This window comes from Saccopteryx leptura, chromosome 3 (assembly GCF_036850995.1).
Source record: "Saccopteryx leptura isolate mSacLep1 chromosome 3, mSacLep1_pri_phased_curated, whole genome shotgun sequence".
NCBI classification, from domain to species: domain Eukaryota; kingdom Metazoa; phylum Chordata; class Mammalia; order Chiroptera; family Emballonuridae; genus Saccopteryx; species Saccopteryx leptura.
The window spans coordinates 176,045,227-176,069,123 of NC_089505.1; the positions used below are offsets into that span (position 1 = coordinate 176,045,227).

Sequence of the window (23,897 nt, forward strand, 5' to 3'; positions counted from 1 at the left end):
CCAGGGTTTTTCTAAACCTACTTTTTCCTTTAGGTTTTGACATCTTGTATTTTGCTATTTTCCCTCAAGCATGGGGGCCTATGCTGTGTTGCAGAAGTGATTCTGAATGTTTGAGTTGGAAGTCTGGAGAAAACCTCACTGCTAAGATAGACATCAGAGTTGTGTGATTTCTGGAAGGGGCTTTGCTGCTTCCTAAGGAAAGGACTCACTGAGACTTCTGTTTGATCTGCTTCAGGGAAGCCTGAAAGGGAGAAAAAAGAACTTGTGTTTTGACTGCCATCTAGTGGTAGTGCCTTTACCTGGACAGATTAAATTTAGGATGATATAAATCAAATTAGATTATGAAAATTAATTGTTTCCATGTCTTGGTTATTATGAATTACACTGAAATAAACATCAGAGTATGTATATCTTTACAAATAAATATTTTCAAATTTTAGGGGTAGATACCTAGAAGAGGGATTGCTTTCAGCTTTATTCTTAATTTTTTGAGGAACCTCCATACTATTTTCCATAGCAGCTGAACCAATTTACACTCCCAAAAACAGTGTATGAGGTTTCCTTTTTCTCTACATCTTCTCCAATACCTGTTACCATTTGTCTTTTTGATAAAAGCCATTCTAACAGGTGGGTGGTGGAAACGACCTAAATGCCCTTTGATAGTGGATTACATAATGAAGATGTGGTAGAAATATACTATGGAGAGACCTGAAGATGGCAGCAGAGTAGACAGATGCACAGACTCCCAGCTCACTCCACCAAACTGGATTACAAATTAATTTAGGAACAATAAGCATGAAAAACCAACTCTGGATTACAAGAACAGCTCTCAAACACCAAGGAGAAAAGAAGAAGCCACACCAAAACTTATAGGGAGCGCCTGAATCTCCCCTGCTTACAGGAACGGGGGGGGGGGTGAGGCTGAGAGCCCAGAAGGGCTCTCACTACAAGGAAAAGAACAGAAAATATTGCTCATAGCCACTTGCCTAGTGACCAGGAAATGAGGTGTGTTGAAAGGGCTGGCTTGTCTTCCATAAAGAAAGGGAAGACAGAGAGAAACAGATGGTGAGGGGAAGAGGAATGTATGGGACAATCTGAGATGCTGACTCATCCAGTGCTGGAGGTGGCCATAGCTGGGGGAGGGGCTGATCCTTCCACAAAACAAAAGACTAAAGTGCTTCTGGGTCACAGATCTCCAGACATCTCTTTAGCTATAATCAGCACAACAAGACACAGCTTAAAACAAGAAGTGGGGAGGAGGGGCAGTAATTCAGGTCTCCATGGAAATCTGAGATACACCTCCCCCTACTGAAACTGAGAAAACACCCTGCCACAGAGAGAGTAATTGGCAGATCAGAACTTCAGAGTCTTAGGTTACACCCACCACATTCCTGGATACAGTTTCAAATAAGCCCCCTGCTGAGATCATTAACAAAACTATCACCTGTTAAGAAAACAAACAAATCAAGACTTCAAAGTGGCCCAAATCCGAAAGTGGATTACAAATAATAGCTGATGCCAACCCAAGAAGACCTAGAAATAACACAATTGAAAACTTGAGACAGACAACACCAAGTCTAGACTCAACCAGCTATACAAATAATACACCCAAACACAGACATAATGAGAAGACAGAGAAGTGTAATCCAAATAAAACCACAAGAGAAACCTCTGGGAAATGAACTGAGTAATATGAAAATAACCAAACTTCCAGATGCAGAGTTCAAAATAATGATTGTAAGGATGCATAGGGATCTTAGAACAACAATGGATGGGCATTACAAACACCTAAATAAAGAAATAGCAAGTATAAAAAAGAATATAGAAATATTAAAAAAGAATCAGTTGGAGATAACAAATACAATATCAGAAATGAAGAGCACATGGAAGGAATTAAAAACAGGATGGATGGAGTTGAGGATCAAATCACCGAGTCGGAGGACAACTGGAATGAAGGCATGGAAGCAGAGAAGAAAAGAGAAAAAAGGCTTAAAAAGTCTGAGAAAACTCTTAGAGAGCTCTGTGACAACATGAAGAGAAATAACATCCGCATAATAGGGGTTCCGGAAGAAGAAGAGAAAGAACAAGGGATAGAGACTATGTTCAATCATATCATAGCTGAAAACTTCCCTAAATTAATGCAGGAGAAACTCTCACAAGTTCAAGAGGCACAGAGAACTCTATTAAAGAGAAACCCAAAGAAACCTACACCAAGATACATCAAATTAAAATACCAAAGCTAAGTGATAAAGAGAAAATATTAAAAGCTGCTAGAGAAAAAAAGGTTATCACCAGCAAAGGAGTTCACATAAGATAACATCAGACTTCTCAACAGAAACACTTGAGGCCAGAAGGGAATGGCAAGAAATATTCAAAGTAATGCAGAACAAGAATCTACAACCAAGACTACTTTATCCAGCAAGGCTATCATTTAAAATTGAAGGAGAAATAAAGAGCTTCCCAGACAAAAAAAAAAACTCAAGGAATTCATTACAAGCAAACCAATGCTGCAGGAAATGTTAAGGGGCCTGTTGTAAACACATCAAAGTGGGAAAAGAATATAGCAAAAGAGGAATAGAGCTTCAAAGAATAAAATGGCAATAAACAACTATATATCAATAATAACTTTAAATGTAAATGGATTAAATGATCCAACCAAAAGACATAGGGTAGCTTCTTGGAAAAGTAACAGGACCCATACATACACTGTCTACAAGAGAAACACCTTAAAACTAAAAATGCACATAGACTGAAGGAAAAAGCATAGAAAAAATATTTTGTGCAAATGAAAATGAAAACAAAGCAGGGTAGCAATACTTATATCACACAAAATGGACTTTAAAACAAAGGCTATAGTAAGAGATAAAGAAGGGAACTATATAATGATAAAGGGAGCAATCCAACAGGAAGATATAACTATTATAAATATCTATGCACCTAATATAGAAGCACCTAAATATATCAAGCAAACTTTAATGGATATAAAGGGTGAGATCAACAATAATACTATAATAGTAGGAAATTTCGATACCCTACTAACATCAGTAGATAAATCCTCAAGAAAGAAAATTAACAAAGAAACAGCAGACTTAAAGGACGCACTAGATCAACTCAATTTAATAGATATATTCAGAATCTTTCACCCTAAAGCAGCAGAATATATATTCTTTTCAAGCGCTCATGGTACATTCTCTAGGATAGACCACATGTTAGGACACAAAACAAGTCTCAACAAATTTAAGAAGGTTGAAGTCATATCAAACACTTTCTCTGATCACAATGGCATGAAACTAGAAATCAACCACAACAGAAAAACTCAAAAATTCTCAAACACATGGAAATTAAATAGCAGGTTCTTAAATAATAAATGGATTAAGAATGACATCAAGAAGAAATAAAAAAATTTCTAGAAATAAATGATAATGAGTATACAACAACTGAAAATTTATGGGACACAGCAAAAGCAGTACTGAGAGGGAAGTTTATAGCACTACAGGCACAGTTTAAGAAGCTAGAAAAAGCTCAAATAAACAACCTAACCCAGCATCTAAAAGAACTAGAAAAAGAACAGCAAGTAAAGCCCAAACGTAGTAGAAGGAAGAAAATAATAAAGATCAGAGCAGAAATAAATGACATAGAGGCTAAAGAAACAATACAGAGGATCAATGAAACCAGGAGCTGGTTCTTTGAAAGGGTAAACAAGATTGATGAACCTTTAACCAGACTCACCAAGAAAAAAAGAGAAAGGACTCAAATCAATAAAATCAGAAATGAGAGTGAAGAAATAACAACTGACACAACAGAAATACAAAATATTGTAAGAAAATACTATGAAGAACTGTATACCAAAAACCTAGACAACCTAGATGAAATGGACAAATTCCTTGAAACATACAATCTTCCAAAAATCAGTCTGGAAGAATCAGAAAACCTAAACAGACCGATTACAACTAATTAGATCGAAACAGTTATCAAAAAACTCCCAACAAAGAAAAGTCCTGGGCCAGATGGCTTCATAAGTGAATTCTACCAAATATTCAAAGAAGAACTAACTCCTATCTTTCTCAAGCTATTTCAAAAAATTCAAGAGGAAGGAAGACTTCCAAGCTCCTTTTATGAGGCAGCATAATTTTGATTCCAAAACCAGGCAAAGACAACACAAAGAAAGAAAATTATAGGCCAATATCCCTGATGAATTTAGATGCTAATATCCTCAACAAAATATTAGCAAACCAGATCCAACAATATACGGAAAAAATCATACACCGTGATCAACTGGGATTTATTCTGGGGAGGCAAGGCTGGTACAGTATTCGTATTCGCAAATCAATCAATGTGATTCATCACATAAACAAAAGGAAGGAGAAAAACCACATGATAATAATAGATGCAGAAAAAGCATTTGATAAAATCCAGCACCCATTTATGATAAAAACTCTAAGCAAAGTGGGAATACAAGGAGCATACCTCCACATGATAAAGGCCATTTATGACAAACCCACAGCCAACATCATACTCAATGGGAAAAAATGAAAAGCAATCCCCTTAAGTTCAGGAACAAGGCAGGGGTGCCCCCTTTCACCACTCTTATTTAACATAGTCCTGGAAGTCCTAGCCACAACAATCAGACAAGAAGAAGAAATAAAAGGCATTCAAGTTGGAAAAGAAGAAGTGAAACTATCATTATTTGCAGATGATATGTTATTGTATATAGGAAACCCTAAAGTCTCAGTCAAAAAACTACTTGACCTGATAAATGAATTAAGCAAAGTAGCAGGATATAAAATTAATACTCAGAAATCAGAGGCATTTTTATACACCATCAATGAACAGTGAGAAAGAGAAATTAAGGGAAAAATCCCCTTTACTATTGCAACCAAAAAAATAAATTACCTAGGAGTAAATTTAACCAAGGAGACTAAAGACTTGTACTCGAAAAATTATAAAACATTGATAAAAAAAACAAATATACTATGGAATAATACTCAGCCATAAAAAAGATGAAATACCGCTATTTGTGACAATATGAGTGTGCCCTCAGAGTACTGTGTTAGTGCTAAGTTAAATGTCAGATGGAAGAGAACAAGAATCAAATTATTTCACTCATGCATAAGATATCAAACAAACAGCAACAAACAAAAAATTCATAGACACAACAGTATGATGGTTACTAGAGGAAAAGAAGGTCCAAAAGGATAAAGAGGGTAAAATACTCCATCATCAAATAAATGGTGATGGAGAGGAATAAACTTTGAGGGTGATCACACATGCAATGTACAGATGATTATTATAGAATTGTAAACTTGAAATTATATAATGTTATTAACCAAATTTTACCCCCATAAGTTTAATTAGAAAAGAATATGAGAATTAGATTTAGAATTTAAATTTAGTTTTAATTTAAAAGTGGTAAGGAAGAGGTTGAAAACCTCAGACCTGGAATCTGCTACTGGGTTTGAGCCCCAGTTCTGTGATGTAAGAGCTGTGTGACCTTCGCATATAACTTAACATCTCTTGGGAAAACATCTGTGTTAGGCTTGCTCACTTATACTTCGCATGTGGCAGAGCCACGTGTGTGTAGCTTATGTAGGGCTATAGGTGCTTGCCCTCAGGGCAGATTGCTTGCCTGCCACTGCGAGAAACCATTTGATGGATTGCTCAGGTGCTGCTGTGAGGGGTGATTTTGCTTTTCATTTGCCTGCTGCCTTGAGAGGTGTTTTTTTCCCTGCCTATTTGCTCCCCTGCCTTTGGGACACTCTAATAAATGGAAATGACCCTACTCTTTCTGGCTCTGCAGTTCCTCTACTATCTGCCTGAATCCAATATGAACCTGTCTGGCCTTGGCCATCAGCATTACATCTGGCGTAGTGAGCAGGGTTAGGATAAGATCGGTATGAAACCAGCGACAACCTTAAAGGATGAAATAAAGAATGGCCACTGTTTGCAAGCTTATGCTTCCCTGTGGCTGTCCTTTTAGGGGCTATGAGCTGGATGCCTTTTTACAGCCCCGTAAGAAGAAACCAAAAGCTCTGTGCGAGAGGCTGTGTGAGGTCAAAAGCTCTAAGATGAGCTGCAGACTGAGCACCAACAATGACATGAACTGCAATGGCTGCTGGAGAAGGAGACTGACTGCTTTTAAAAGCTTCAGTGTAAAATGCAAGCTGAACACCAACAGCACCTGGAACTGGAATGGCCTTTTGAGAAGGAATTGTGAGTTCAAGAACTCCAGTTTGCACTGGAGGCCAAATGTTGGCAGTGGCAGTTGTTAGAGACACAGCTGCAGGTTCAAGAGCTTGAGTTTCAGCTCCAGGCCAACGGCCAGCAGCCACAAGAGCTGAAGCAGTCACTGAAGGAGTGCTGACAGAGGGTCTCCAAGTCAGTGTTCATACTCATTTCTGACTCCTCTGAGAAGTAAGTGGAGGAGATTTGGGCTGAAACTGCCATCAGCAGACCCAAAGCCCAGCCAGTAGTCACCCAGAAGGTAAAAAAACCCAGCAGCCAAAATTGCCTCAGGGGCAGGCACAACCTGGTTTGCAAGTAATTGAGCATTCTGTGGTCCAGCCCTACACTCAGACAGAGTTGATGGAGTTAGGGGGCAAAATTCAGGCAGAAACTCACCAGGCCCCTGGCAGGTTGGTTGCTGCAATTGTGGGACATAGGGGTGGATGGCATCACACTCTCCAGTACAGAGGAGGAGAAATTAGCTGCCATGCACTCTTTCTGGGGGCAGCATCTTCATAACCGCCATGGCAACCCAGGAAACCATACCCTAATAGAGTGGGTGATGGCCGCCATTTGTACAGTCTGTCAGAATGCTGGAGACTTGCCAGGGGCAGTGAGTCGGTGGCAGTTGTATACTGAGCTGCAGCAGGTCCTCCAGGAACTAGGTATGAAGAACGCTGCTTCCAACCTGAGGTCCTCTGGGCCAGACGAGGAAATATTTATGGCAGGAATGAGAGACCTTATTCTCTGTAGCACCCCATCAGTCCTTTTTGAGTTACTAGTGGCTCTCTTGAGCCCCTATGTGGGGCAGCCCATCAACACTGTTACAAAGACAGTGGCAGATTTGGGGGAAGTGAAGGAAGCATGGAACCATAAGGCTGCTGCCCATGCTGTCCGCCAGCTAACAAAAGAAACAGGTCTGTACAGGTTATTTGAACACGGATGTGAGTATATGTGATTGTGGCTGGGGAAGATAAAGAGAAATTGGATGGAGGGTGTAATAGAGTCCCGTTAGAGCTTTGGTGGCAGCTTAAGCTGGAACAGAGGTTCTAGCTACTGAAAAAGTGGGGGAAGAAGGCAGCACTAGCAGCTGCCAAGAAATGGCTAGTGTTGGGTTGCATGGCAGCAGGATTATATGATGGAGACAGCTGTGGAAGAGGAGGACCCCCAAGACCTGTTGTTGCAGTTTGAATGGGGGAAGGCCGAAGGACCCTTCTAATGGAAACAGGCAGGGACTGGTGGCACCATGTGGAATTGGCAATCCACTGGTTCCCTTCTAGTGTATAGCAGGTGTTGGCCTTAGAAGATAATGTGAGCTTTTGCAGCATCTATGAGAACTGTCAAGGTGGCACAGGCCTTAAATGTGTTTGGCCCTACCAGGTTCTGTGAGCTTGCTGAGGGTTAGGATGGGGTGTATGGCAACAGACAGAGCACTTATGAAAAGGTGCTGAGGTCCGTTATCAAAGAGCTGTGTGGCTAGTTGCCTGTAGTGGACTTTCACCTTGGGTGGTTTGCAGACAGCTGAGCTGTCTATTGTGGACTGATTAATGAGCAGTTCAATGGACTCTTGAAAGAAGGACTGCAATAGGATGGGGGCATGGGCCCCCTGCTGGGTGGACACAGCACTGGTGTCTACAAGAGACCCTGATGGTGGGTGCCATAGAACCTGTGGAGGCCCTTCTGTGTTGTGGACCATTAATGGCAAAAAGCCATTATAGATTCGAGGCTTAGCGAAAGGCTAAGTTCTCCCCCCCTCCATCTCCATATTTGGCTTTGATGCTGAGTATTTGCACCCACTCCACTTGCTTCCTTGGGTTGCGGGAAGCAATATACATGCCCTTCCTCTGACTCTTTGTTTGTTTCAGATGTTTGTAAATTTCACGAATGTATTCTGTTTTTGCCTTGGGTGAGTTCCTGTCTTAGCCTTTGATGTGAAACTTTGTGTCAGGGTCCTTGATTTGCATATGTCTATATAATAAAGCAAACTGAGGCTATGGGGCACTCAGATACTGCCAGGCAGTTTGAAGAGTCCTCCCGGTCCCATCGTTTTTGTTTTGACAAAGTGTGTTTCCTTAATTCCGCACCGTTATTAGGAGCCGCGCTGGTCTACGGCAAGTGGCGCCCGAACAGGGACTTGAGTATGACTACGAGGAAACTAAAACTGAAGGAAGATGACAGAACTCCCCAAAGTGAAGTGCGCCCAGTGAGTAAAGAAAGTTTTTGGGGAAAGTGTAGTTGGGAGTAAAAGAATATAGGACATATAGGGTAAAAAATAAGGGACCTTTATGTAGAAATGTTTCCATATGAAGACAAATCATTGTCTGAAGAGTATCAGGGTGAGCTGAAAACAGAGGGATGTGAAAACGAGGATAACTTGGAGTCTGAGGATGACAGGGGGGATGAAAAATCCACGGCTATGGCTGCCTTAGCCGCGGGGCCTCTGCTGCCCTCAGCTCCTTCCTACATTCAACCCTCTGCACCTCCATTCCCTTATTGGGCTGATTGCGGAGTCTATAGCTCAAAATCTGGGAAATCCCCCCTCCAACAATCTATAGACCAGGCTCGAAATGTAGGGGAAACAATAGATGATGGCTTTACCCATTTTCCTGTTGTAGAAAGACAGGATGATACAGGGAGACTAGTGCGAGAATATAAACCTGTACGTTTTAGAGCTCTGAAAGAGTTTAAACTTGCTTGTGTTCAGTATGGGCCTACTGCCCCATTTTCTTTTTTTTTTTTTTTTTTTTAATAAATTTTTATTAATGGTAATGGGATGACATTAATAAATCAGGGTACATATATTCAAAGAAAACATGTCTAGGTTATTTTGTCATTAAATTATGTTGCATACCCCTCACCCAAAGTCAGATTGTCCTCCGCCACCCTCTATCTAGTTCTCTGTGCCTCTCCCCCTCCCCCTAACTCTCTCCCTCCCTCCCTCCCATGTCCTCCCTCCCCCCACCCCTGGTAACCACCACACTCTTGTCCATGTCTCTTAGTCTCGTTTTTATGTTCCACCAATGTATGGAATCATATAGTTCTTGTTTTTTTCTGATTTACTTATTTCACTCCTTATAATGTTATCAAGTTCCCACCATTTTGCTATAAATGATCTGATGTCATCATTTCTTATGGCTGAGTAGTATTCCATAGTGTATATGTGCCACATCTTCTTTATCCAGTCTTCTATTGAAGGGCTTTTTGGTTGTTTCCATGTCTTGGCCACTGTGAACAGTGCTGCAGTGAACATGGGGCTACATGTGTCTTTACATATCACTGTTTCTGAAGTTTTGGGGTATATACACAGTAGAGGGATTGCTGGGTCATAAGGTAGTTCTATTTTCAGTTTTTTGAGGAACCACCATACTTTCCTCCATAATGGTTGTACTACTTTACAGTCCCACCAACAGTAATGAGGGTTCCTTTTTCTCCACAGCCTCTCCAACATTTGCTATTACCCGTCTTGTTGATAATAGCTAATCTAACAGGGGTGAGGTGGTATCTCATTGTAGTTTTGATTTGCATTTCTCTAATAACTAATGAATCTGAGCATCTTTTCATATATTTGTTGGCCATTTGTATCTCTTCCTGGGAGAAGTGTCTGTTCATGTCCTCTTCCCATTTTTTTATTGGATTGTTTGTTTGTTTGTTGTTGAGTTTTATGAGTTCTTTGTAAATTTTGGATATTAGGCCCTTATCTGAGCTGTTGTTTGAAAATATCATTTCCCATTTAGTTGGCTGTCTGTTTATTTTGATATCAGTTTCTCTTGCTGAGCAAAAACTTTTTATTCTGATGTAGTCCCATTCATTTATCTTTGCCTTCACTTCTCTTGCCATTGGAGTCAAGTTCATAAAATGTTCTTTAAAACCCAGGTCCATGAGTTTAGTACCTATGTCTTCTTCTATGTACTTTATTGTTTCAGGTCTTATATTTAGGTCTTTGATCCATTTTGAATTAATTTTAGTACACGGGGACAGGCTGTAGTCGAGTTTCATTCTTTTGCATGTGGCTTTCCAGTTTTCCCAACACCATTTTTTGAAGAGGCTTTCTTTTTCCATTGTGTGTTGTTGGCCCCTTTATCAAAGATTATTTGACCATATATATGTGGTTTTATTTCTGGGCTTTCTATTCTGTTCCATTGGTCTGAGTGTCTATTTTTCTGCCAATACCATGCTGTTTTGATTATCGTGGCCCTATAATATAGTTTAAAGTCAGGTATTGTAATGCCCCCAGCTTCATTCTTTTTCCTTAGGATTGTTTTGGCTATTCTGGGTTTTTTTTAGTTCCATATAAATCTGATGATTTTTTGTTCCATTTCTTTAAAAAATCTCATAGGAATTTTGATGGGAATTGCATTAAATTTGTATATTGCTTTGGGTAATATGGCCATTTTGATTATATTTATTCTTCCTATCCAAGAACAAGGAATATTTTTTTATCTCATTGTATCTTTTTCGATTTCCCTTAACAATGCTTTGTAATTTTCATTATAAAGGTCCTTTAATTCTTTGTTATGTTTATTCCTAGGTATTTTATTTTTTTTGTTGCAATCGTGAAGGGGATTATTTTTTTGAGTTCGTTTTCTAATATTTCATTGTTGGCATATAGAAAGGCTATGGACTTTTGTATGTTAATTTTGTATCCTGCGACCTTACTGTATTGGTTTACTGTTTCTAATAATCTTTTTGTGGAGTCCTTCGGGTTTTCGATGTATAGGATCATATCATCAGCAAAAAGTGATACCTTTACTTCTTCTATTCTGATATGGATGCCTTTTATATCTTTGTCTTGTCTGATTGCTCTGGCCAGAACTTCTAGCACCACGTTAAATAAGAGTGGAGAGAGTGGACAACCCTGTCTTTTTCCTGACTTAAGGTAGAAAGTCCTCAGTTTTATGCCGTTTAATATTATGTTGGCTGATGGTTTATCATCTATGGCCTTTATCATGTTGAGATATTTTCCTTCTATACCCATTTTGTTGAGAGTCTTAAACATTAAATTGTATTGTATTTTATCAAAAGCCTTTTCTGCATCTATTGATAAGATCATGTGGTTTTTGTTCTTTGTTTTGTTGATATGGTGTATTACGTTAACCGTTTTGCGTATGTTGAACCATCCTTGAGATTCTGGGATGAATCCCACTTGATCATGATGTATTATTTTTTTAATATGTTGTTGTATTCGGTTTGCCAGTATTTTGTTTAGTATTTTAGCATCTGTATTCATTAGATATATTGGTCTGTAGTTTTCTTTCTTTGTGCCATCCTTGCCAGGTTTTGGTATGAGGGTTATGTTGGCCTCATAAAATGTGTTTGGAAGTATTGCTTCTTCTTCAATTTTTTGGAAGACTTTGAGTAGAATAGGAACCAAGTCTTCTTTGAATGTTTGATAGAATTCACTAGTATAACCGTCTGGGCCTGGACTTTTATTTTTGGGGAGGTTTTTAATAGTTTTTTCTATTTCCTCCCTGCTGATTGGTCTGTTTAGGCTTTCTGCTTCTTCATGACTCAATCTAGGAAGGTTGTTTTGTTCTAGGAAATTATCCATTTCTTCTAGATTGTTGTATTTGGTGGCATATAATTTTTCATAGTATTCTACAATAATTCTTTGTATATCTATGATGTCTGTGGTGATCTCTCCTCTTTCATTTTGGATTTTATTTATTTGAGTCCTGTGCCTTTTTTCCTTGGTGAGTCTTGCCAAGGGTTTGTCAATTTTGTTGATCTTTTCAAAGAACCAGCTCCTTGTTTTATTGATTTTTTCTATAGTTTTTCTGTTCTCTATTTCATTTATTTCTGCTCTCATTTTTATTATCTCCTTTCTTCGGCTGGTTTTGGGTTGTCTTTGTTCTTCTTTTTCTAGTTCCTTAAGGTGTGAAGTTAAGTGGTTTACTTCGGCTCTCTCTTGTTTGTTCATATAGGCCTGAAGTGATATGAACTTCCCTCTTATTACTGCTTTTGCTGCATCCCAGAGATTCTGATATGTCGTATTTTCATTTTCATTTGTCTGTATATATCTTTTGATCTCTGTGCTTATTTCTTCTTTGACCCATTCATTTTTTAAAAGTATGTTGTTTAGTTTCCACATTTTTGTGGGTTTTCCCCCTCTTTTTTGCAGTTGAATTCTAGTTTCAAGGCTTTATGATCAGAAAATATGCTTGGTACAATTTCAATTTTTCTAAATTTGCTGATATTGTCTTTGTGGCCCAACATATGGTCAATTCTTGAGAATGTTCCATGTACACTAGAGAAAAATGTATACTCTGTCGCTTTGGGATTTAGTGTCCTGTAGATGTCTATCATATCCAGGTGTTCTAGTATTTCGTTTAAGGCCACTATATCTTTATTGATTCTCTGTTTGTATGACTGATCTAGAGCCATCAGCGGTGTATTGAGGTCTCCAAGTATGATTGTATTTTTGTTAGTTTTTGTTTTAAAATCAATAAGTAGCTGTCTTATATATTTTGGTGCTCCTTGGTTTGGTGCATATATATTAAGGATTGTTATGTCTTCTTGATTCAACTTCCCCTTAATCATTATGAAATGACCATTTTTGTCTCTGAGTACTTTTTCTGTCTTGTAGTCAGCATTATTAGATATGAGTATTGCTACACCTGCTTTTTTTTGGGTGTTGTTTGCTTGGAGTATTGTTTTCCAGCCTTTCACTTTGAATTTGTTTTTATCCTTGTTGCTTAGATGTGTTTCTTGTAGGCAGCATATAGTTGGATTTTCTTTTTTAATCCATTCTGCTACTCTGTGTCTTTTTATTGGTAAGTTTAATCCATTTACATTTAGTGTAGTTATTGACACTTGTGGGTTCCCTATTGCCATTTTATAAATTGCTTTCTGTTAGTTTTGTATCTTGTTTGATTCTTCTCTTTTGTTTTTCTATCATTTGTTTTTGTTTGTTTGTGTTCCATACTTCTTTCCTCTGTTGCTACCTTTTTAAAGTCAAGTGTTTTTGTGGTGGTTTTTTCAAGGGTGGTTACCATTAAGTAATGAAAAGGGTACCTACCATATTCATTGTAGTACCCTATCCTATGAGTATTTCTGCACTTCATCGTCCTTTACTACTGTTAATCTCCATCCTCTCCCCCCTTTTTTTCTTTTGTTGTCACAGTTTAAGTTTGGTTTTATTGTGTTCTTGGTGGAGCTGTTACTTGTGGTGTTGTTTTCTTTTGTTCTTTGAATCTGGTTGGAAAACCCCCTTTAGTATTTCCTGGACTGGGGGCTTTCTGCTGATAAATTCTCCCATCTTTTCTGTATTTGTGAATGTTTTTATATCTCCTTCGTACTTGAAGGATAGCTTTGATGGGTATAGTATTCTTGGCTGAAAGTTCCTCTCTTTCAGGGCTTTAAATATTGGGGTCCACTCTCTTCTAGCTTGTAGAGTTTCTGCTGAGAAATCTGATGATAATCTAATAGGCCTTCCTTTATATGTTGTACTCTTCTTTTCCCTGGCTGCCTTGAGAATTTTTTCTTTGTCATTGGTTTGTGTCATCTTTATTATGATGTGCCTTGGAGTGGGTTTGTTGGGGTTAAGAAAACTCGGTGTTCTGTTTGCTTCTTGAATTTGAGGCTTTAGTTCTTTCCACGGGTTTGGGAAGTTCTCGTCTATTATTTGTTTGAGTATGTTCTCCATTCCATTTTCTTTCTCTTCTCCCTCTGATATACCTATTATTCTCTTGTTATTCTTTCTGATGGAGTCAGACAATTCCTGTAGGGCTTTCTCATTTTTTATTATTTTTAAGTCTCTTTCTTCTTCTCTCTGTTGTGCCTCAAGTTGTTTGTCTTCTATTTCACTAATCCTATCTTCAATCTGGGCTGTTCTGTTAGCTAAGCTTGTTTCCTCGTTTTTCAGCTTGTGAATTGAGTTTTTCATTTCTGTTTGATTTGTTTTTATAGTTTCAATTTCCTTGGTAATATATTCTTTGTGTTCATTGAGTTGTTTTCTGATCTCCCTTTATTGCCTTTCTGTGTTTTCTTGTATATCTCTGAGTATTTTTAAGATTTCTATTTTAAATTCTCTGTCATTTAGCTCCAAGGCTTCCAATATGTTAAGTCTTTTCTCCATAGATTTTTCCACATCTATTTGTGTTACCTCTCTTTCTTTTATATCCATAATATTCGATTTCCTCTTTCTTATTGGCATCTGAGGGTGATCTTGTTGATAGCACTAATTAGAATTAATAAAGAGTAAAAAGTAAAAAAAAAAAAAAAAAGGTAAAACACCCCACACAAAAAAAAACAGTAATAATTTATTATTTCCCCCTTTTTTCTTTCTTCTTTTTCCCTCCTCTCCCCTCCTCAGGGAAATATCGTGATGACCTGTGAATTATATTATGCTAAATGGAACAAAAACTGCCTATAATGGAGGGCCTGATTTGGGGTGAAGAGTTCAAGGGGCAAAAAAAGGGAGTAGGGACCTACTAAATGCAAAAAAAAAATAAAAATAAATAAAAAAAGGAAGAAAATCTTAGACAAGCATAAGATGATTTGCTTGTAAGTGATGGTCGACTAAGAGATATAATGAGAGGGATAAGAGGGAACCAGAAAAAAGGAGGAAAAAAAAAGAATAATAAAGAAGAAAAAAATAAAAATAATAAATAAAAATCTGTTGTATAAAGTGGAGCGAAGACTAAATACAATGGAGACCTTGGGTTGGGAGGAATGCTAGTGAATTAAAAAGCAACGTAAAAAGTACCCAAAATGCCACAAAAATAAACAAACAAACAAGAAAAAAACAAAAACAAAAGCGAAAAAGAAAAAGAAAGCCAAAAAAAACCCTTGAGTCCCAAATTAACTAATTTGTTCGTGATTGAGGGTTAAATGGGAGGAAAGTAAAACGAGAAAAGAAAAAACGAATAGAAAGGAAAAAATAAGAAAAAGAGAAAAACGAAGGAAGAAAAGAAAAGGAAGAGAAAAAAACAAAATAAAGCAAAACAAAAAAAAAACAAAAGAGGAGAGGGTGAGAGTTAAGTGTTTTGGAGTATAACCTTAAAGGAAGGTGAGGATGAAGAAGAGAAATAAAATGTAACACTAATGGGTAGTGTAGTTCAAGAAAAGGGAAGCATAAGATGAGCAGAGAATAGAAGGACCGAGGTGGAGGAAATAGAAATAATAATAATAAAGGCAATAAGATAGAAGAAACAAACAACAACAACAAAAAAATTAGTGGAACAAGTTGTAAAGTCTGTGGATTTTTCTTGATTTTGAGAGGTTAACTTCTTCCTTTTTCTTTTCTCTCCCTTTTCCTGGTCGGTGACTCTGTACCCCAGGCTCTGCCCCTGTGTCACACTTAGGTAGGGATTTGCAGTTGATGGGATTCTATGGCAATGTCATATAATTGGCTTTAGTCTTGCTGGTAGTCAAGGCTTGTTGGCGTTTGCAGGGTCCAACGATGAGAGAGTTTGCTTTCCTGGAGTCTCTCTCCTAGTCCCCCCTTCCTGAATTAGCAGCCTGGTGATCCAGCTATAAGGCTGCAACTGCTTCTGCCTGGGGAGTAAGAGGCTCAAAGAGCTGGGAAATCCCCACTCTATCCCCACTCAGCGCAAGGCTTTGGGAAAGGCTCTGGCAGTCAGAGCCTCCAGTGTAATCAGGCAGGCAGGAGTGGGAGTCAATTGTTGTCAAGGTGACTGTTTAGCACCTAGCATTCAGTTGGACCACTCAACCCAGGCTTTCCACACTTTGTAGCCTGTTTTGGCTGGGAAGAAGAGGCACTAGTCTCTGCTTGCGACTAGTGTAGTATAGATCTTATTATCTGCCAAGTCCCTCTTGTTAGCGTTTATCCCTGAATATGGAGGCTCTATCAATCAGAAGTTGCCCCCGCCCCTTTAGCGAGAGGCACTAAAAAATATCACGCCTCTTGTCTTGGATCGCTGAACTGAGAGAGATCTTATCAATTAGAACCCGTGGGTGTGCAGATTTCATGGGTTAAGCTAATTTCAGTGATTGGGTCCGCAGCTGTGCTCCCGAAGGTATTTCAGGCTGCCTGCGCGCCCCTCCCCCAATGCTTGATTGTTAGCTTGAATGGCTGGGTGAGGTGCCTTGCCCACGGAGAGAATCTCCCAAGTAGGGAAGACCGCCTTGGCGCCTCTCCCACTCGTCCTGCTGCTGGCGGCTGGGGCGCACTGGGCGCAGGGTAATGGGGCACCCTGGGTTTGTGGGCCAGTAGGGCGCTCTGGGCGCGTGGATTGCCCAGGGCACACGCGCGAATGGGGTGTTCCGGGCACCGGTGGCTGGGGTCTCTCACTCGCAGTGCGCGGGCCGCTGGGAACGTTAGCGTTGCTCGCTCTGCAACCGGACCGGGTGCGCGCCGGCGGCTGCTCTCCGCTCCCGAGTGTGGGCTGACTCACCACAGGTGCACTCCCTCCGCGGCTTGAATGAACGTCCCTGCGGTAGCTTCCTCTACACCCTCGTTTCTCAGATTCAAGTGATAACAGTCCTTTCACTTTCAGTTTGTGTGGAACTCCGGAATGCTCCGAGGATAAATTTTTCTGTTTCTAGTTGATAAATTTGTTGTGATTTTGGGGAGATCTGTCGGACGCGCTGCTCACGGCGCCATTTCCGTGACGTCACTCTATTACTGCCCCTTTTTCACTTGGTTTATCAGATATTATTAGTACAAAGGCTCTTCCCCCAAATGACTGGAAGGTGCATTTATTCTATTTTTGTTAAAAGTTAACAAGGTCAGGAATTTCTTGCAATCTTTGAAGTGAAAATATTGTAGAGTGTGCTTATCATTTGCTTGAAGATCAATTGTAAATAATATAAAAAGAAAGGGGGGGGCAGTCATGTCCTGGAGCTCCTGCGGGTCTACTCTATCATGCTTTTTACTTCAAACAATTTCTTTTGAATGCTGATGTACAAGAGATGCCAAATTTTTTTGTCCTGCAAACTTCTACCCTCTTTTATTTGATTCCAGCTAATAACACTGTTTTGTCTTTTTCCAAATAGCTTCAGATATATAGGCAGATAGGGATCCTCTAGCCCCTCAGCGAGATCTTCTGAGCATGTCTTTTAAGGTACCAAGAGGCAGAAAAAGCCCAAAGGAGATCAGGTAAAATACTAGCTCTTGGCATACGCCCTCAAAGGCTCCAATGCTCCAACTGGAACTTCATCAGGGCCCTGCTTCAATAGTGGAAAGGATGGTCATTTGAGCCAAAGCCTGCCAGGCTTACATGCTTTTGCTGTGAGGAAGAAGGGACACTGGAAGGTAGGCTTCCCCCTTGCTCCTCTAAGGGAGGGTTCAGTCTCTTCCAGCCCTGCTCCAGCCACCTGTGACCTAACCTTGCCCAGAATACTGGGATTTGCCACTGAAGGCTAAAAGGTGCCCAGGGCCATCGGCCCCATCTATGACCCCCATCTATGAGCCTGGGGTATTTCTTCCAAGTAGCCGGGAGACTGGTCTCATTTACACAAAGGCCACTTAACTATGTCTTGACTGAATATTCAGGTTTTTTATTCTTCCCTCGAAGATCTCTGTGGGTATTGATAGTCCTGTTTTCTGCTGCTTTGTTTAATATATAGTCTTTCCTTTATTCCTCCTGCCTCAATGCCCCACTCATATTTTAGGCTGGAACCTACTCCTAATTTAGAGCTCCCTTTTTCCTTTCTTGCCAACTTACAAATTTACCTCTGCCACCCAGCTTAGTGTATCCCAAGGTTCTCCTCACCACCCCATGGCTGTAAAGCTCCAGTATAGGACCCCTGGGTTCATCTTTCCAGTTTAAAGAAAATGGAAGCTCCATCTTCATGCGTGCTGCAGATGGCTTTTCCAGTCTACCTGAGTCATCACCAGCTAGAAGCAGCGGTCATTGGGACTTTGATGCTAGCTGCAGAGTGTGGAAGTGTGATAGCAATTCCAGTGCAATGGACTTTTCCTGAATGTGGACTTTTCCTGGACTCCTGCTCCTGTGACAGTTTTTGATGGACTTAACTGGGGTTGGGTTGCATTTGCAGAGATTTGGAATGGTGTTGGTGCCAACTTGGACTTGGTGAACATGTTAAGGACATTACTCTTTTATATTGATAGATTCTTGTTGTGTTAGCTTAAAGAGTTTGCTTAAAGGCTTTAATCACTGTGATGTATTAGTATTCTTGTTTTGGGTATCTGTTAGCATTGGCTATACTAATTTTGTGTTTGTTCTGTATTTTTTCCATCTGCCTCCAAATTAGAATCTGGGAAACTAGGAAATCAGATAAGTGCAAATCTCAGCACACAAATTAAAAATAAAAAAGAAAAGGGGGATATGTTGTGGACCGTTAATGGCAAAAAGCCATTATAGATTCGAGGCTTAGCGAAAGGCTAAGTTCTCCCCCCCTCCATCTCCATATTTGGCTTTGATGCTGAGTATTTGCACCCACTCCACTTGCTTCCTTGGGTTGCGGGAAGCAATATACATGCCCTTCCTCTGACTCTTTGTTTGTTTCAGATGTTTGTAAATTTCATTAATGTACCCTGTTTTTGCCTTGGGAGAGTTTCTGTCTTAGCCTTTGATGTGCAACTTTGTGTCAGGGTCCTTGATTTGCATATGTCTATATAATAAAGCGAACTGAGGCTATGGGGCATTCAGATACTGCCAGGCAGTTTGAAGAGTCCTCCCGGTCCCATCGTTTTTGTTTTGACAAAGTGTGTTTCCTTAATTCCGCACTGTTATTAGGAGCCGCGCAGTCCGTGGCACTTCTGCACCAGGAAGCTGCTCCCATCCAGTTGCAGAGACACACCAAGGACACTTTAAGGACATGGCCCTGGATTGTACACCCACCTGTGATGGGTGGCCTTATTGGTACTGTGGGGTAGGAGGCTAGAGGTAGGCCTCCAGTTAACTCCCTGAGCAGGGTGCTCAGGGAAACATTGTGAAGGGCACCTTGGTAATTATTGTCATTTTGGTATAACTTGTGCCTTTGTAAATCAGTTGCTGTAGTCTGTACTGTTTCTATTTCTACTTGTACCTCACTCCTCACACAGAAGATATCTATCATATAGATTGTGAGGTAACCAACAATCTAAAGGGGTAGAATGTAGGGAAAACAGCTATGTTAGGTTTGCTCACTTGTACTTTGCATGATTGTGTGCATGCACGTGGTAGAGTCATGTGTATGTAACTTATGTAAGGCTATGGGTGCTTTCCCTCAGCTCGGATAGCTTGCCCACTGCTATGAGGGGCCGTTTTGCTGTTTGTTTGCCTGCTGCCATGAGAAGTGGTTTTTCCCTGCCTGTTTGCTCCCCTGCCATTTGGAGAATGTAAAAACAGGAACAGTCCAATGCTTTCCAGCTCTGCAGTTTCTCTACCATCTGCCCAAATCCAATGGGAACCTGCCTGGCCTCGGCCACCGGCATTACAACCTCACTGTACCTCAGTGCTCTCCTCTATAAAGTGCATTGGTAAACAGTACCTGCTTCATGGGTTGCTGTACAGAATAATGACTTACTATGCACTAAAGCAATTAGAACATTGTGTGCACATAGTGCTAAACAAGTGTTGGCTATTATTGTTAACCATCTTGATAGTCTGGATAGGGCTTCTGGCTGAAATACAAACTTTGGCTGGCATACTACAGTAATCATGAATCAGGGTCATGGTGCACAAGGCATTCAGCCGGTAATAGCTGAAATCAGGTCATCAGTTAAGGGGGCAAGGAGGAAAACAAAGACAGTGAAATTACACAGGGTGATTACCAGCCATATTTGTATGTTTAAAGCCCTGTTTCCTACATTATCTTCATTAATAATGAGGAGGAAAAAGGAAAGAAGCTTTTGATGAAAAAAGACCTGTGTTGAAGGGATATCCACTTCCTGTTTATCTTCCCCTCCCCTATTGGATTGTGGTGTGTGCAGTGGTCAAATATATTAGATGCATGAGTGTATTACATTGTTAGAGAGCCTGTGACCACAAAGAGTTGTTTTCTGGGAACACCAGCTGAATACTTGAAACTAAACAGAGTTGGCCTCTTTTAACCCACCTGATTCCCCAAATCTTCATTACCTGCTTATATGTCTCCTCTTTTAAATAAACAAACAAAAAAACCTACATAATTTTAATTATTTATGAGTTGTGGTTGCTGTTACTGATTTTAGGACTACGCTTTTTAAAAAAAAAAAATGTACATAAAAGATTGGCTTTCCTTCCTTGGGCCGAAATACTTGTTCTATCACACAATTAAAGCAGAATAGAGTCTTTTTGTTTTCTTCTTTTCCAAGTGAAAGGAGGGGAGATAGAGAAAAACTCCTGCATGTGCCCAACTGGGATCCACCAAGCAACCCGTCTGGGGCAGATGCTCTACCCATCTGGGGCCATGCTTGCAACCAAGCTATTTTTAGTGTCTGAGGTGGAGGCTCCACAGAGCTGTCCTCAGAGCCAATGTGCTCAAATCAATCAAACCATAGCTGTGGAAAGGGAAGAAAGAGGGAGAGAGCAGAAGAAGGGTGAGGAGGAGGGGGAGGAGTGAAGAAGCAGATAGTCATTTCTCCTGTGTGCCTTGATTGGCAATCAAACCTGAGACATCCACACACCAAGCTGATGCTCTACCACTGAGCCAACTGTCCAGAGCCAAAATAGAGTCTTTTAATATAGGAATAAAATAACTCCACTGTGTTTCTATTATCCAGTTTCACTCTTTAGGGCATGGGTATCTGAAGTACCCAGCTACCTCTGATTTAATCATTTCACCTGTCTCTATGTTTTTAAATGTGTACAGAATCAACCTGTGCAAGAACTGGCTCAAATCACTCATACCTATTGCTACAAATGTCCGCTAGAGATTACCATAATCAAATGCTGGTATCTGTCCACTTGGCCAAAAACAAAAGGCTCTTATTTGCATCAACATTAATATGTATTAGACTGTTGTTCTTTGCATGGGACCAACCACAAAATGAACTTGCTGCTGGTAGGACAGAGGAGAGAATGTTTCAGGATTCTACATACATATCCCCAAAAACATCTTCTGAAAACTCTCAAGGGATGACCTCTTCAATAACTGCTAAGTTTAGGGAAACAAGAGAATCTATTCATTTCTCTTCCACCTGAGTAATAAACTTTGGGAATTAAAGAATTAATGAATATGTCCCCAAATCTGGCTCTACCTGATGATCTGGACAATCACACTATTGCTCTCTCAGGATAATAGTACTACCTGCCCTCCAGATAGAATATTAAGTACATTGTATCATCAAAGACTTTGCAAACATTATTTTATATGATCTTCACATATTTTGGCTTAAAGCCCAGAGAGTTTAGGCAAACCTCAAGCTTCACAGTTGGTAAGTGAAAGAAGCAGAAGTCCAAGCTCTTCAAGCTTTCAGAAAAAGTCTCTGTAGAAAACTTTAGAAAACGGAAGCTCAGACATTACCCTCTGATGTGAAAACATTCCTTTCTCCTTCATATATTAGTTACCAAGTGCAGAAAGGCCTCACTCCTGTTGGCCTCACCTTTCTTAGCAGGTCTTGACCAGAGTGTATAGTCTGACTGTGAGCACACAGAATTTCAAGAGTGAGAAGCTAAAATACTGAAAACCAGAACTATTTATCAGAATAAAAACTCGCCAATAGCCACTGCATAGTCACACACAATTCACTGAAGCATGGTCTATGTATATTGCACAGATAAGAGAAGATGTTCTTTAAAATTACATGTCTTAACTTAGGACTATTAAAAAGTGTGCTGTAATATTCAGGACTTAGCAGTTTATTCTTATGGACAAAAAAAACAGAATTTATGCCAGCATGTTTCTTATTTTTAAATAATGTGTCCCTTGATGCCATCTTTGGGTGCTCACATATAAAGAATTTGATGCCAAGAAACAGCGTCTACTGAGAGCAGGTGATCATGAGGATAACTCTGCTTTCAGGTGGGGCCCCGTGACCAGGTGGGCACTAAGGAGCAGAGGAAGTCCACAGCACTAGATAACACAGCAAAGTCTTCCACCTCTTGTCCATCAGTCCAGAATTATTTTCATGAGGACAGATAGCCAAGATCAACCACAGGAATAAAACAGGGGCAGATAAGATGTTGAGAAAATGATAGGAACACACACTTTGCAAACAACTGGATTCAAGAGAACATGTGTAGTATAAACATTGGGGGAATGCCATCTGCCTACTCCAAACATGAAGTTAAAAGAGGAAGAAAGCAGTGTCTTGTGTTATTAAAAAGTTGGGGTGCTGTAGGGTGGGAAGAATGATCTTTTTCCAGCTTTATTGATATATAATTGACATGTAACATTATGTAAGTATAAGGTATACAATGTATTCATATATATACATATAAATGATTACCACAATAGCATTAGTAAACACCTTAATCACTTCATACAATTACTTACCTTTTTTGGTGTTAAGAACATTTAAGGTCTACTTTCTTAGTAATTTTCAAGTATATAATACAGTATTAACTATAATCACTATGCTGTACACAGAAGCCCAGAAATTATTCATCTTATAAATGCTATCTCTCTGTCTCTCTTTTTAGTTGTTCTTGGGTTTTCAGAGCAATAGGGACAAGGGAAGTTTCCTTTTGTAGCACAACATCGCCATCTTATGGACAAAACTTGTATGGTGCAAAGTTTCTCTAAAGTGAGTATTTCCTAACAGCCTCTGCCAGGAGCTTTTTGTGTTGACCTAAACAGTCCAACTCTGCATCTTCAATGTCCACTATTTCCAGAGGTGGTCCAGAGAGAACTCTTCCAATTTTAAAGTCAAACATTTAAGGAAAAAACCTGAACCTCATGGCATGTCCACCAAGTTCTTAAGATTAAAAAGTCTTTTTGGAATTTTGAATTTCAGATGGGTGTCTGATCACTAGCATTAGTTTCACACTGAAAACTCCCACTGAAGTGTACTCCACAGAAACATTCATTCCTGCTTATAGAAAAAAGTAAACTGTACTACAGTTAGCAAGATGAAACCATTGCAAAGAAAAAGACTCCTTCCATCCTCATCACCCTTATGAGCCAAATTTGAGTTCTATTGTTTCCTAATTTTAAATTTTATTGGAATATTTCCAGTAGTCTCTGGTGTGCCTCCATGCTGTTGTTGTTCAGTGCTTTATTTTAAAATAACTGTGTATAGGCCCTGAATCAAGGCCAATGGCTTATAGTAGCTGTTGGTTTCAAACAGGAACCAAAAGCAATGTCTTCCTATAGTCTGTTGGCCATTCAGGACCTCAATGGGAATTGCCAATTAATTCAGTTGGAAGAAACATAGTCTATAGAAAAAAATAAAATAAAATAACTATGTAAAAATTTATTTTGGAAGTGTGGGATATCTTAGGTATGTTTCTCCAAATCAAGGCTTAAATACAGAAAGTATTTTTTTAAATGAAATTGTGTGTATTTAAGGACAATAATTACTACCATTAAGCTAATTAAGGTGTGTCTATATCTTCACATAGTTGGCTTTGTGTGTATTGGTGTGTGGTGACAGCATCTGAAATCTGCTCTCTCAGCAAACTTTCAGTATGCAATATGGCATTATTAGCTATTGTCATTATGCTATACATAAGGTCTCTAGATAGGTTCTTCCTACATAACTGCAACTTTGCCCCTTCACCAGAATGTCCACATTTCCCCCATCTCCCTGCCCCTGGTGAACACTGTCTCAATCTCTGCTTCTCTGAGCTTGACTATGTTAGATTTCACATATAAATGAGATCATGCAGTCTTTTCTTTCTGTG

The 23,897-nt window shown here is 39.6% G+C and overlaps 1 non-coding gene across 1 annotated transcript; it reads left to right on the forward strand.

Annotated features, from left to right (window-relative positions):
• The first annotated feature begins 23,290 nt into the window (after positions 1-23,290).
• LOC136401601 (small nucleolar RNA SNORA2/SNORA34 family) lies at positions 23,291-23,428 on the forward strand. Its single transcript, XR_010750624.1, has one exon. It is a non-coding gene; the product is annotated as a small nucleolar RNA SNORA2/SNORA34 family (small nucleolar RNA).
• Positions 23,429-23,897: the final 469 nt, after the last annotated feature.